Raw genomic sequence first — 15,177 nt, 5'->3', positions numbered from 1 at the left:
TATTGTATTAAGTTTAGTACTTGTTTCGCTGTGCCCATCTCTAGCGACTTTGTATCGTGTCTAGTCTGTTCAAAATAAATCTCTGTTCTCGTTACTCTAGGGTGGAGCAGGCCATTCAGACGTCAAAGTTCTTGATACACCCGCTCTCCAGGATATTAAGTCCAGGTAATCCGCTATATTGTGGTCCCTCTGGGGTTTCCTGTCTTGAAAGGGCTATTAGCACCAATCCAGGCTTCAAACTCACATCTCAAAATAACCAGTGTTACCGGTTCTTACTCCAATGACGCCATGCTAAGACAAATATCTGATGGTGTCCGGATAGACAAAGTATACCAGAGGCTCGAAGAGGGAAATATATCTCAAGACTTTTAGTTTTTATTTTTACAGTTTTTACAGTTTCTAGATTTTTAGTACGTTGAATATGTAAAAAGACGTAATGTCTTCTTTTTCTAGTTCAAAGTTAAAAACTTTAATTCTTAATTGTATGTGTCTTGTTATAGATTGGCTAGAGGATGATTTTGTGTTTGCATGACTAGATCCCGAATTAAGGGCTTAATAATACTTTTTTAAGTTCCTGGACAAGAATTTTTTTACAAAACTTTGGCTAAACACTAGGTTAATTAAGCGACTAGCCATCTTTAGACGATATATGCCTTGATGGTTATTTTCTCTTTTACTTCCTAATTGGCTGAGTTGATCTACCTCACTCTAGGCCCGGTCGGTCAAAAGATGGCTAACTTGTGCTTTGGATTAGGCCAAATTACAAACAATATTTTCGCAAAATAAGAAGTGAAAAAGGCGTATTATTCTGTATTCACCTACATACCTTGAAAACTTTAAATTGTAAAAATCTTATTATCTACCCCTCCCCCCCTGCTTTTCAGGGATTTTACAACACTGATTTGGGGACTTTTTGCAGACTACTTGTGACGCATTTTAAAATCAATGAAATAACAAGTTATGAATGCCTCCTAACGCGAATGTTAATTTGAGATAGAAGACCACACCAAGGACTGGATCGGGGATGTACAAGCATCACCTCAGACAACTCAGTGCCGGATCCAAACCTTGAGATAAGGCGGGGGGGGGGGGGAATGGTCACCCAGACCCTTAGATAAGGTTGGGGGGGGGGGGGCTCCAAAAAACATTTTTTCGGTTTGATCCAAAATAATTGGGGGGGGGACCGGGCCCCCCGAGCCCCTCCATCCGCCACTGCTACTTTCATGGGAAACGGAAAGGAAATAGAACCAAAAGAACTTCGTGGCTGTTCTATCCCTCACCTACTAATTACATATACGAGGCATCTTGACGTTTGTGACAGCCCTGCTACAAAGTCTAACCGTTTGTAGATATTAATATGTAGATTTAGCCAGGGCTAAAGAGCGAAGCTCCCATTAATAAATATATAATTTAAATCAATCAATAAACTTGTAATCCACAAATCAGTTAACTTAAGGGCACATTCATGTGGCTTTTGAGGGGAAAGCTAAGTGATTTTAGAGTGAAGCATCTCACATCAAGTTGACTTATATGTAAAAATAATAAACGTCGCGCGTATCAAACGCTTTATAAGATTACACGTCGTTATAACTGAAACCATTAAATAACAAAAAATAATGATAATAAATTTGCGATTATGTTGAAGCGTATCTCTGTTAAAGTTCATTCAAACACTCGACCATGACTGACAGCTCGCACTAGAAATGAAAGCCAGGTGGCCGTATGGGTGATTTTGGAAATTTTTTGAACGGTTTCGCTAAAAGCCCACGATTGATCGTCCTGAACATTGACAGAGTGCAATTTGTCTTGAAAAATTGTGAAATACCGTATATACTGTCCGAGGTCTGTATGATAAAAAGGTACTGTTTCACCTCAGATGTGATGTATAAAAAGTATAAAAGGTTGGTTTACACAACCTCAGATTTGTTGGCAAGAATTTGTAAAGTAAACCTATCAAACGCAAAAAAATTCGGCCTGATTTGTTTTCCAAGAATTTGTTTTCGAGGCCTAATCTACTGTGATCAAGAGCCATTATGGCTCTTGAATGTGATCGAATATATTTTTTGGGTTATTTTTTGCTATGTTTTGGGTGTACATATTTAGGCTATCAACTCGATGTAAGATGTTTCACTCTAAAATAACTTATCCTTTCCCTTAAAAGTCACATGAATGTGCCCTTAAGTTAACTGATTTGTGGATTACAAGTTTATTGTTTAACTTAAAATATAAATTTATTGATGGGAGCATCGCTTTTAGCCCTGGCTAAATCTATATATTACCTAATGCAATGTTAAACTTACACGCCAAGAAAGAGTGACCAGTCTTGAACATAACGTCATGACTTCAGATGGAACGCGGCTTAGTACCTAATGCAACGTTTCACTTACACGCCAAGAAAGTGTGACCAGTCTTGAACATAACGTCATGACTTCAGATGGAATGCGGCGTAGTATCGCATACAACACTTCACTTACTCGCCAACAAAGTGTGACCAGTCTTGATGCCATCGTGACTCCACATGGAGTTTTGAATCAAGTCAGACGGTACCTGTTATAGCTCGGTTTAATTTTGTTCCATTCGTTCATATTAATGGCATCGCCTCTGTCATGTGTTAGTTTACCAAAACAAGAAACGGTGGCCATGTTAGTGAACCCCCCCCCCCCTCCGCACAAAAAAAGCACTGCTTATTTTAAAATAGGGAGAATTTTGTAATGAGACAAAAGCAATAAATAAATATAAGCAAACAATATAAAGGTTAGAGTTCAGATTTGGTTTCTTCAGTATTTGTATCATCTGGCCTAATTTGTATAATACTTTTCCCGATATTTTCATTCGACTCCATTCTTTTGTGAGCTAGCTGGATTTGATCCATGGTGAAAACTGAATCCACAATAGTCTTTAGTCTTCCATTTGCAAACTGTGGAACAATTCTTTCTGAAAACTCTTGTACCAGTTCTCTTTTGTACTGCAAAAGAATGGGGGAAAATAATGATAAGCCGTTTTTTGTGTAAGGCATCGTAAAAGTACTTGCAGGGGGTCTTCTTGCTGCACTAATACCACAATGCTGTTTTCAGATAGAGGGGCCGGGGGGGGTGGTGTTTAGGGGGGTCCGAACCACCCACCTCCCGTGCCTAGCATTTCTGCCTCCCACCCCTTTATTAGCCCTTTTACAATCGCAAAATAATCAGGAGTTTTGCATAATTTCCCCCTTTTCCTTCCACTTCCCGCCTCCCCCACATTCCCACCCCGTTGCCCTCTTCCACTTTTTCGTTATTAACTGTGGGGATTCTGTACTGTAAACCCTGTTAGTACGGACACTGAGAAGGCCTTAGAAAGTGTCCATATTAATGGAGTGTCTGTAGAAAGCAGGTTGAATTTAGAGAAAATGTAAGGACTTTCTTTCCCAAGAGACAAAGCAAGCTGTCCGTAATGACGAGGTGTCCATATTAAGTGGGTGTCTATGAAGCAGGGTTTGGCTGTGGTTGATGTACAGTCGAACCTCCGCCAACACCAACCTCTCTACAATGGCCACCTCTCTAAAACCGCCACTTTTTTTCATCCCGGTGAACAAAAAATCCATACATATTGACTCTTGTTTAAAGCTCTCTACAATGGCCACTTCTTCACAATGGCCACTTTCTTCTGTCCCCAAGGTCAGGGGAAAATATCTGTTCAGAAGACGATTTGAGATCTAGAATTTTCGGAACATTTTTTGTACAATTTCTTGCTTGCCTGCCTCTCCTAGGATTTTCGAACATCTAAAAAATGGTATAATTGCCCATTTTTAAAGGATTTTTACCCTTAAAAGGTCACCTAGAAATTTCGGGAGCCTTTTCTCTGGCTGAAATTTTCGGAAAGGTAAGTCTTGATCCCTATAATTTTTGGATCACTAGACTTTTAGCTAGGAAATCCGAACAGATGAAAAAGTTTAGGGGATAAAAATATGCCTATATAGATCTACCATTTAAATACTAAAATACGTTCAACAATGCTATGTTTAAGTGGTTTTGAACTATATTCTCGTTGGGCGCCCCTGCAAGGTGGCCATCGTTAAGAGGTTCAACTTTAAAATTTCTAAATTTCTCAACTAAATTTCTATCTACATTTGGTATTGACAATGTAGAGATCCTGAAACAAAAGAATAATAACTTACACCAAGGGATCTACTCCTCAGTGTCGTTCCTATAAGTGAAGCTCTTTTCCTTAGGATGTCCCTGAGGAGGTCACCTGAGACATTACTGCCACCCAAAAGACCATACAAGATCCAACGACCATCAACAGCAAGACTCTTTATATTCTGTTCCCAAAATGAGCTTCCCACACAATCAAGGATGACATTTGCTCCTCGACCTAGAAGAAAATAAAACAATAATAGATCTTAATTTAAGTATACAAACTCCAGTTAAGCAAATTTTTTTTCTTTCTTTATTTCTTTTCTTATTTTCATTTTCTTATTTTTTGGGTTGATTATAATGCCATGGGGGTGGGATGTTAGAATAGGTATTTTAGTCCCCTAAGACTTTGTAAGGAACCTTTAGTGGGAACTTCAACAATCAGATCAAGATTGAGTTTCAAAGCAAGTTATGTTTGTGTGCTTGTTACTTTGCCACACCTCTTTGTATCCATTAGCAACAGAAGCTTTTGAGCATTTAGGGAAAGAACAGGCTTAGAATTTCAGTCAAGCAAAGAACAAATTAACAAAAACTTCTAGCCCTGTAAGCTGGCTTGTAAATTTTAAACTACAGTCAAACTCTGTTAATACAGACACTTAGGGGGCCATAGAAAGTGTCCCTATATTAACGCGGTGTCCGTGTTAAGTGGGCTGAATTTAGAGAAAATATAAGGACTAGGTACAAGGAAAACTATCCATAGTAACAAGGTGTCCATATTAGGAAGATGTCTGTAAAGTAGGGTTCGACTGTAATAAAAAAAATATAGGTGATGCGTACATCCACAGTACATAATTCTTAGCAAGTTTAGGAATCATTTTTAGCCAGAACAACAAGTACCATTTGTAACATTTTCCACCCAACTGGAGAAATTTCCTGTTTTGTAGTCAAAGCCTCCTTCAGCTCCTAGTGACTCAGCCATCTTAATCTTTTCCTCTGATCCCGCAGTAACAAAAGGCCTTGCTCCAGCTAACCTTGACAGTTGTACCAGAGCAGTACCAACGCCGCTGCCCCCGGCATGGATTAATACTACTTCACCACTCTTAACTTTGCCAAGAAAATGCAATAGTTGATATGCTGTTAACCAAACTTCAGGGATGGCCGCAGCATCCGAGAGTTTGTAAGAGTCTGGGACAGGCATTACAAGTGCTTCATCAACAGCCACATACTCAGCATAACCTCCACCTTTAAAAACCAACTTATAGTAAATTTAGAAGACAGTAAAAAACATGTTCCTTCAATTTACAGCACTACTATAAGAGTTTTAGCCAGACTTTTGGCATAACTGGAGTGGTTGTTGAAGGTGCAAGGCCCTTACAAGGGTCTGGGGACAAGCCCTACCCCAGAAAATTTTAAAATCCAAAAGCTCTGAAATAATATTTTCAGTTTTCTTTCTTTTCAGAAAAATCAATCTAGTTCAACTGAGGACTGAATGTATTTTATTCAATAAAGAATCAAAATTTACAGCATGTAGACAAGGCTATTTAGCCTTGTCTTGCCTCTAGCTATTTAAACTACAGCCCTGACTATTAAACATTGTACATTGTAAACTTAAATGAATGTCTTACATGAGTACCACTCTTTTTAGGGCCTGACTTACGGGTCATTTTCACGTTAGGCTCAATCAATCAATCAATCAATCAACCAACTTTATTTAAACACGGTAAATGGCTCAGCAAGCTGGTTTTCAGACATGCCGTATGATAATTACAATTTATAAAAATTAAGACTAGTGATTAACTAACAATACAACATAACAGCAAGAGCCTAGTGGCTCAAAATGAGGCTGAGTCAGGCCCAAAACATAGTCATGTATTATTTTATGCCTGCGGACATGAACTCTATTGTTTGTTCTTCACTCCACCCCCGCCCCTAGCCTGAATTTCAGACAATTACTTCGAGTCATTTTTACTCCCTCAGTAATCGTCTGAAATTCAGGCTATCCACCCCCCCCCCCCCCCCACAACCCTCTGATATAAAACACCACTTGACCCAGTGCCCAAAGTATGATACTGGTACATTATTGGCTTAGGACATTTGTAAGGCAAAGAACAAACCACCAAAATTCACTTTCATAATTATTGTACTGACAAAAATAATCTCCGTCAGTGAAGAAATTTATGCAATTTGCCGCAGAAATTCTGCTGTCAATTAAAAAAGTAAAATTTTTGAAGAAATTAAATGGCCTTAATTCCAAACTAAGGCATAGAAAAGCCTGAATGTCGATTTTATCTGGGAGATTTGGTGACTGACTTCAAACACAGATATCCTTCAAGTAGGTAGAAATAACAAAATTTTTGTACTCACCACCTAACAAGGCCATAACATGGTCACCTTTCCTATGAAAGAAAAAAAAAAAGAAAAGAACACAGTGATCATAACAATCCTTTTTACTGAATTAAAAGAAGAAAATCTTTTCAAAAATTTCTATAGTAGTGTATCTGATAAATCCTACACTAATGGACTGGTCAAATAGATACCAGCAGTGAGTTAAGAAATTAAAACCAGGTTTAATTTTGTTGATGCAGTCAGACCCATAAGGATAACTCAGACATCCTCATGGACTCAGTACAGGCTGTGTAGTCCCTTTCCTTCCCCCAGTTATTCTTCATCAGTGTCATTCTGTTTTATATCCCTGTCACATCAAGAACTAGTCCAGTTCTGGCACCTCTGTCTTACTGTCATGCAACATTGTGTGACAGAGAGAGAAGGAAAAAGAAGAAAAAGAGCAGAAATAATTTATTCAACAAACAAAACCAAACATAGCTTTTCATGGCGCCCAGGTTAAAACAACTTACAACAAAACAAACAATGGGCAAATTATGTGATAATTTGGGAAATTTCACTAGAACATGATAGCCCCCTCCGTATTTGCCCAATATGTTCAATAATCTTAATAATTAATTGAAAGAGTTGTTTTTAATCAATTATATGAATAATTACATAATAATAACTTGTTTACTGAATCACAATCTGGCTTCAGACCTATGTTTTCCACTGAAACAGCTTTACTTGAGGCTACGAATGAATGGCTATGGAATATTGACGACAGTCTCTTAAATGGTGTGATATTCCTGGACTTGAAAAAAGCTTTTGATACCATGGATCATGCTATCCTTCTGGGAAAGCTTAAACTCTATGGGGTCAGTTCTCAATCCCTTAACTGGTTCCAGTCCTATCTATCTGACCGAAAGCAACAAACGTTCATTGATGGAGTTCAATCTGATTTCTGTAATATAACATGTGGTATTCCACAGGGGTCTATTTTAGGCCCTCTCTTATTCACTATTTATATTAATGATCTCCCTTCATGTCATTTGTTTTCAAAACCCAGAATGTATGCAGATGATACTACCCTTACCACATCTGCAGAAGACCCATGTGTCCTTGAACATAAAATGAATTATGATATGAATTTAATCCAGTCATGGCTGTCAGCAAACAAATTAACTTTAAATGTTAAGAAGACTAAATACATGCTTATAGGGAGCCAATTTAAGTTATCCCAAATAAACAGTGACTTCACAGTCAAAGTCAATAATACACCCTTAGAAAGAGTAATTAAACATAAATCCCTTGGAGTTCAAACTGATGAATCTTTGAACTGGCGCCCACACATTCATACCATTTCAAAGAAAATATCCGCTGGTATTGCTATCTTAAGGCGTGTAAGTCATTTTATACCATTTGATACTAGAGTGAACATGTACAATGCACTGGTAATGCCATATTTTAATTACTGTGGTGCCGTTTGGGGTAATATCAATAAGGGACTAGCAGACAAACTTAAAAAACTGCAGAATAGGGCTGCTAGAATTCTCACTTTTTCTAACTATGACGTTCGCTCAAGTGTTTTGTTGGATGAGCTTGGCTGGGAAAGGCTAGAATATGCAAGACTTAAACAGTTGGCTGTGACAATGTATAAAATCCATAATAATCTTTCCCCATCGTATCTGAGGCGGATCTTTACCAACACCTCAAATGTACATTCACACAATCTTAGAAATTCTGAGTTAAATTATTATGTCCCCAGACCCAAAACTGAGTCTGCAAAAAGGAGCCTACACTACAGAGGATCTGTTCTGTGGAACAAGATTCCCTCAGAGATTAGGAAACTGCCCAGTTTAAATGTTTTTAAAACTTCAATTCATGGGAAAGATTTTTCTAATACACCATGACCCATTGTAACTCTTATTATCCATAATGTAAGTTTTTGTATTTTTAACATTATAGTCAATAGTTCCTTAGTCTTTTACTCTTAGTATTTTAGTCTAGTCTTAAACACGATTCCTAGGAAGACCATGTAAAATGATACGATTTCGTGTATAAATAAAGATTGATGATGATGATGATGAATCTTCAGACAGTTCCTTTCTTGACCTCCCTTTTCTCTGTCCCTGTAAGGATGACGGGTTTTTGAATAGGGGTTGCTGATTTTTTTTTTCAGAGATGCCGACAAAATTTTGTCCCTTAATGCAGACAAATTTTTGAAAGGGCGCCCACAAAAATTTGAGTGTTTGGTTTCCAGTCATCTTTAGAGGGGGGGTTAGGATAAAAAAATGGAAATCCCCCTGGGGAGGAGGTGGCGAAGGGGGGGGGGGGAGGGTTCCACATCCATATGCCCCCTCCATAGATATCGACGCAAGTGTTTCATACTGTGTTAAATACTTACGTCCACTTTCCAGCACATTTCTCGCTAATCTCCTCTATCACACCAGCAACTTCTAGCCCTAGGATGTCTGATTCCCCCGCAGGAGGAGGATATTACCCCCGGCGCTGTAATGTGTCAGCTCCATTGATCGCCGTGTAGTGAGCGCGGATTAACACCTTAGTTTTCTCTACTTTTGGCTTTGTTACTGTACCAATATAAAGATTATCTACACCGCCAGGCTTATAAAGAACTGCTCTCATTGTGGAATTTCCAGAGATAAGCACGATATCAAGAATGAACAACATGAAACACAAACGTGCGACTTCTGTTGTAATATGGGTCATCTTTCCACCGAGAGAAGCCTAGAACTATGCATGGTACACATCGATAACGATACTTAAGGATTTTTTTCTGGCAGGTAAGTGGTGTAAGCATCATATAGTGGTTCCCCGTTAGTTAATATATGGCATAACTTTACATAGCCCTACATAGCCATACATAGCAATACATAACCCTACATAGCCCTACATAGCCCTACATAGCCCTACATAGCCATACATAGCCCTACATAGCCATACATAACCATACATAACCCTACATACCCCTACATAGCCATACGTGGCCCTACAAAGCCCTAAATAGCCATACATAGCCATACATAGCCATACATAGCCATACATAGCCATACTTAGCCCTACATAGCCCTACATAGCCATACATAGGCATACATAACCCTACATAGCCCTACATAGCCCTACATAGCCCTACATAGCAATACATAGCCATACATAGCCATACATAGCCATACACAGCCCTACATAGCCCTGCATAGCCCTACATAGCCCTACACAGCCCTACATAGCCCTACATAGTCATAAAGAGCCCTACATAGCCATACATAGCCATACATAGCCCTACCTAGCCCTACACAGCCATACATAGCCCTACATAGCCCTACATAGCAATACATAGCCCTACATAGCCCTACATAGCCCTACATAGCCTTACACAGCCCTACACAGCCCTACATAGCCATACACAGCCATACACAGCCATACATGACACTACATAGCCCTACATAGCCATACATAGCCATAAACAGCCACACATAGCCCTACATAGCCCTACATAGCGCTACATAGCCCTACACAGCCCTATATAGCCATACACAGCCATACATAGCCCTACATAGCCCTACATAGCCCTACACAGCCATACACAGCCATACATGGCTATAGGGCTATGTATGGCTATGTAGGGCTGTGTATGGCTATGTATGGCTATATATGGCTATGTATGGCAATGTATGGCCATGTATGGCTGTGTAGGGCTGTGAAGGGCTATGTAGGGCTATGTATGGCTGTGTATGGCTAGGTATGTCTATGTATGGCTATGTAGGGCTATGTATGGCTGTGTATGGCTATGTATGGCTATGTATGGCAATGTAGGGCTATGTAGGGCTATGTAAGGTTATGTATGGCTATGTATGGCTGTGTAAGGCTGTGTATGGCTGTGTATGGCTATGTATGGCTATGTAGGGCTATGTATTGCTATGTATGGCTATGTAGGGCTATGTAGGGCTATGTAGGGCTATGTATGGCTATGTAGGGCTATGTAGGGTAATGTATGGCTATGTACGGCTATGTAGGGCTATTTATGGCTGTGTATGGCTATGTATGGCTATGTAGGGCTATTTATGGCTGTTTTTGGCTATGTATGGCTATGTAGGGTCATGTATGGCTATGTAGGGATATGTATGGCTATGAATGGCTATGTAGGGCTATGTAGGGCTTTGCAGGGCTATGTAGGGTCATGTATGGCTATGTATGGCTATGTAGGGCTATATATGGCTGTGTGTGGCTATGTATGGCTATGTAGGGCTATGTATGGCTATGTATGGCTATGTAGGGCTATGTAGGCCTATGTAGGGCTATGTATGGCTATGTAGGGCTATGTATGGCTGTGTATGGCTATGTATGGCTATGTATGGCTATGCAGGGCTATGTAGGGCTGTGTATGGCTATGTATGGCTATGTATGGCTATGTAGGGCTATGTAGGGCTATGTAGGGCTATGTAGGGCTGTGTATGGCTATGTAGGGCTATGTATGGCTATGTAGGGCTATGTAGGGCTATGTAGGGTTATGTATGGCTATGTATGGCTGTGTATGGCTAGGTATGTCTATGTATGGCTATGTAGGGCTATGTATGGCTGTGTATGCCTATGTATGGCTATGTATGGCTATGTAAGGCTATGTAGGGTATGTAGGGTTATGTATGGCTATGTATGGCTGTGTATGGCTGTGTATGGCTGTTTATGGCTATGTATGGCTATGTAGGGCTATCTATTGCTATGTGTGGCTATGTAGGGCTATGTAGGGCTATGTAGGGCTATGTATGGCTATGTAGGGCTATGTAGGGTCATGTATGGCTATGTACGGCTATGTAGGGCTATGTATGGCTGTGTATGGCTATGTATGGCTATGTAGGGTCATGTATGGCTATGTAGGGCTATGTACGACTATGTAGGGCTATGTATGGCTATGGAGGGCTATGTAGGGCTATGTAGGGCTATGTATGGCTATCTAGGGGTATGTATGGCTATGTAGGGTCATGTATGGCTATATAGGGCTATGTAGGGCTATGTAGGGCTATGTATGGCTATGTAGGGCTATGTAGGGCTATGTAGGGCTATGTATGGCTATGTAGGGCTATGTAGGGTCATGTATGGCTATGTACGGCTATGTAGGGCTATTTATGGCTGTGTATGACTATATATGGCTATGTAGGGTCATCTATGGCCATGTAGGGTTATGTATGGCTATATATGGCTATGTAGGGCTATGTAGGGCTATGTATGGCGATGTAGGGCTTTGCAGGGCTATGTAGGGTCATGTATAGCTATGTATGGCTATGTAGGGCTATATATGGCTGTGTATGGCTATGTATGGCTATGTAGGACTATGTATGGCTATGTAGGGCTATGTAGGGCTATGTAGGGTCATGTATGGCTATGTATGGCTATGTAGGGCTATGTATGGCTATGTAGGGTTATGTATGGCTATGTATGGCTGTGTATGGCTATGTATAGCTATGTATGGTTATGTAGGGCTATGTATGGCTGTGTATGGCTATGTATGGCTATGTATGGCTATGTAGGGCTATGTAGGGCTGTGTATGGCTATGTATGGCTATGTATGGCTATGTAGGGCTTTGTAGGGCTATATAGGGCTCTGTAGGGCTGTGTATGGCTATGTAGGCCTATGTATGGCTATGTAGGGCTATGTAGGGCTATGTAGGGCTATGTATGGCTTTGTAGGGCTATGTAGGGTCATGTATGGCTATGTACGGCTATGTAGGGCTATGTATGGCTGTGTATGGCTATGTATGGCTATGTAGGGTCATGTATGGCTATGTAGGGCTATGTACGGCTATGTAGGGCTATGTATGGCTATGGAGGGCTATGTAGGGCTATGTAGGGCTATGTATGGCTATGTAGGGGTATGTATGGCTATGTAGGGTCATGTATGGCTATATAGGGCTATGTACGGCTATGTAGGGCTATGTATGGCTATGTAGGGCTATGTAGGGCTATGTAGGGCTATGTATGGCTATGTAGGGCTATGTAGGGTCATGTATGGCTATATAGGGCTATGTACGGCTATGTAGGGCTATGTATGGCTATGTATGGCTGTGTATGGCTATGTATGGCTATGTATGGCTATGTAGGGCTATGTAGGGCTATGTAGGGTTATGTATGGCTATGTATGGCTGTGTATGGCTGTGTATGGCTGTGTATGGCTATGTATGGCTATGTAGGGCTATGTATTGCTATGTATGGCTATGTAGGGCTATGTAGGGCTATGTAGGGCTATGTATGGCTATGTAGGGCTATGTAGGGTCATGTATGGCTATGTAGGGCTATGTAGGGCTATGTAGGGCTCTGTAGGGCTGTGTATGGCTATGTAGGCCTATGTATGGCTATGTAGGGCTATGTAGGGCTATGTAGGGTTATGTATGGCTATGTATGGCTGTGTATGGCTATGTATGTCTATGTATGGCTATGTAGGGCTATGTATGGCTGTGTATGGCTATGTATGGCTATGTATGGCTATGTAGGGCTATGTAGGGCTATGTAGGGTTATGTATGGCTATGTATGGCTGTGTATGGCTGTGTATGGCTGTGTATGGCTATGTATGGCTATGTAGGGCTATGTATTGCTATGTATGGCTATGTAGGGCTATGTAGGGCTATGTAGGGCTATGTATGGCTATGTAGGGCTATGTAGGGTCATGTATGGCTATGTACGGCTATGTAGGGCTATTTATGGCTGTGTATGGCTATGTATGGCTATCTAGGGTCATGTATGGCTATGTAGGGCTATGTAGGGCTATGTAGGGCTATGTAGGGCTATGTAGGGCTATGTAGGGTCATGTATGGCTATGTACGGCTGTGTATGGCTATGTATGTCTATGTTTGACTATGTAGGGCTATGTATGGCTGTGTATGGCTATGAATGGCTATGTATGGCTATGTAGGGCTATGTAGGGCTATGTAGGGTTATGTATGGCTATGTATGGCTGTGTATGGCTGTGTAGGGCTATGTAGGGCTATGTAGGGTTATGTATGGCTATGTATGGCTGTGTATGGCTGTGTATGGCTGTGTATGGCTATGTATGGCTATGTAGGGCTGTGTATTGCTATGTATGGCTATGTAGGGCTATGTAGGGCTATGTATGGCTATGTAGGGCTATGTAGGGTCATGTATGGCTATGTACGGCTATGTAGGGCTATTTATGGCTGTGTATGGCTATGTATGGCTATCTAGGGTCATGTATGGCTATGTAGGGCTATGTAGGGCTATGTAGGGCTATGTAGGGCTATGTAGGGTCATGTATGGCTATGTACGGCTGTGTATGGCTATGTATGTCTATGTTTGGCTATGTAGGGCTATGTATGGCTGTGTATGGCTATGAATGGCTATGTATGGCTATGTAGGGCTATGTAGGGCTATGTAGGGTTATGTATGGCTATGTATGGCTGTGTATGGCTGTGTATGGCTGTGTATGGCTATGTATGGCTATGTAGAACTATGTATTGCTATGTATGGCTATGTAGGGCTATGTAGGGCTATGTATGGCTATGTAGGGCTATGTATGGCTATGTACGGCTATGTAGGGTATTTATGGCTGTGTATGGCTATGTATGGCTATCTAGGGTCATGTATGGCTATGTAGGGCTATGTAGGGCTATGTAAGGCTATATAGGGCTATGTAGGGTCATGTTTTGCTATATACGGCTGTGTATGGCTATGTATTTCTATGATTGGCTATGTAGGGCTATGTATGGTGTGTATGGCTATGTATGGCTATGTATGGCTATGTAGGGCTATGTAGGGCTATGTAGGGTTATGTATGGCTATGTATGGCTGTGTATGGCTGTGTATGGCTGTGTATGGCTATGTATGGCTATGTAGGGCTATGTATTGCTATGTATGGCTATGTAGGGCTATGTATGGCTATGTATGGCTGTGTATGGCTATGTAGGGCTATGTAGGGTTATGTTTAACTATATATGGCTATGTAGGGCTATGTATGGCTATGTATGGCTATGTAGGGCTATGTATTGCTATGTATGGCTATGTAGGGCTATGTAGGGCTATGTAGGGCTATGTATGGCTATGTAGGGCTATGTAGGGTCATGTATGGCTATGTACGGCTATGTAGGGCTGTTTATGGCTGTGTATGGCTATGTATGGCTATCTAGGGTCATGTATGGCTATGTAGGGCTATGTAGGGCTATGTAGGGCTATGTAGGGCTATGTAGGGCTATGTAGGGTCATGTATGGCTATGTACGGCTGTGTATGGCTATGTATGTCTATGTTTGACTATGTAGGGCTATGTATGGCTGTGTATGGCTATGAATGGCTATGTATGGCTATGTAGGGCTATGTAGGGCTATGTAGGGTTATGTATGGCTATGTATGGCTGTGTATGGCTGTGTAGGGCTATGTAGGGCTATGTAGGGTTATGTATGGCTATGTATGGCTGTGTATGGCTGTGTATGGCTGTGTATGGCTATGTATGGCTATGTAGGGCTGTGTATTGCTATGTATGGCTATGTAGGGCTATGTAGGGCTATGTATGGCTATGTAGGGCTATGTAGGGTCATGTATGGCTATGTACGGCTATGTAAGGCTATTTATGGCTGTGTATGGCTATGTATGGCTATCTAGGGTCATGTATGGCTATGTAGGGCTATGTAGGGCTATGTAGGGCTATGTAGGGCTATGTAGGGTCATGTATGGCTATGTACGGCTGTGTATGGCTATGTATGTCTATGTTTGGCTATGTAGGG

At 41.0% G+C, this 15,177-nt stretch overlaps 2 pseudogenes; one reads left to right on the top strand and one right to left on the bottom strand.

The window, feature by feature from the left end:
- The window catches only part of LOC140928285 (pseudouridylate synthase 7 homolog), a 100,780-nt pseudogene that overhangs the window by 54,467 nt on the left and 31,136 nt on the right, over window positions 1-15,177 (top strand).
- On the bottom strand, window positions 2,756-9,127 carry LOC140923245 (quinone oxidoreductase PIG3-like; annotated as a pseudogene).

The sequence above is a fragment of the Porites lutea genome, chromosome 1 (genome assembly GCF_958299795.1).
Source record: "Porites lutea chromosome 1, jaPorLute2.1, whole genome shotgun sequence".
NCBI classification, from domain to species: Eukaryota; Metazoa; Cnidaria; class Anthozoa; order Scleractinia; family Poritidae; genus Porites; species Porites lutea.
Note: the sequence above shows the minus strand (reverse complement) of the source record. Positions and strands in the feature narration are given on the sequence as shown.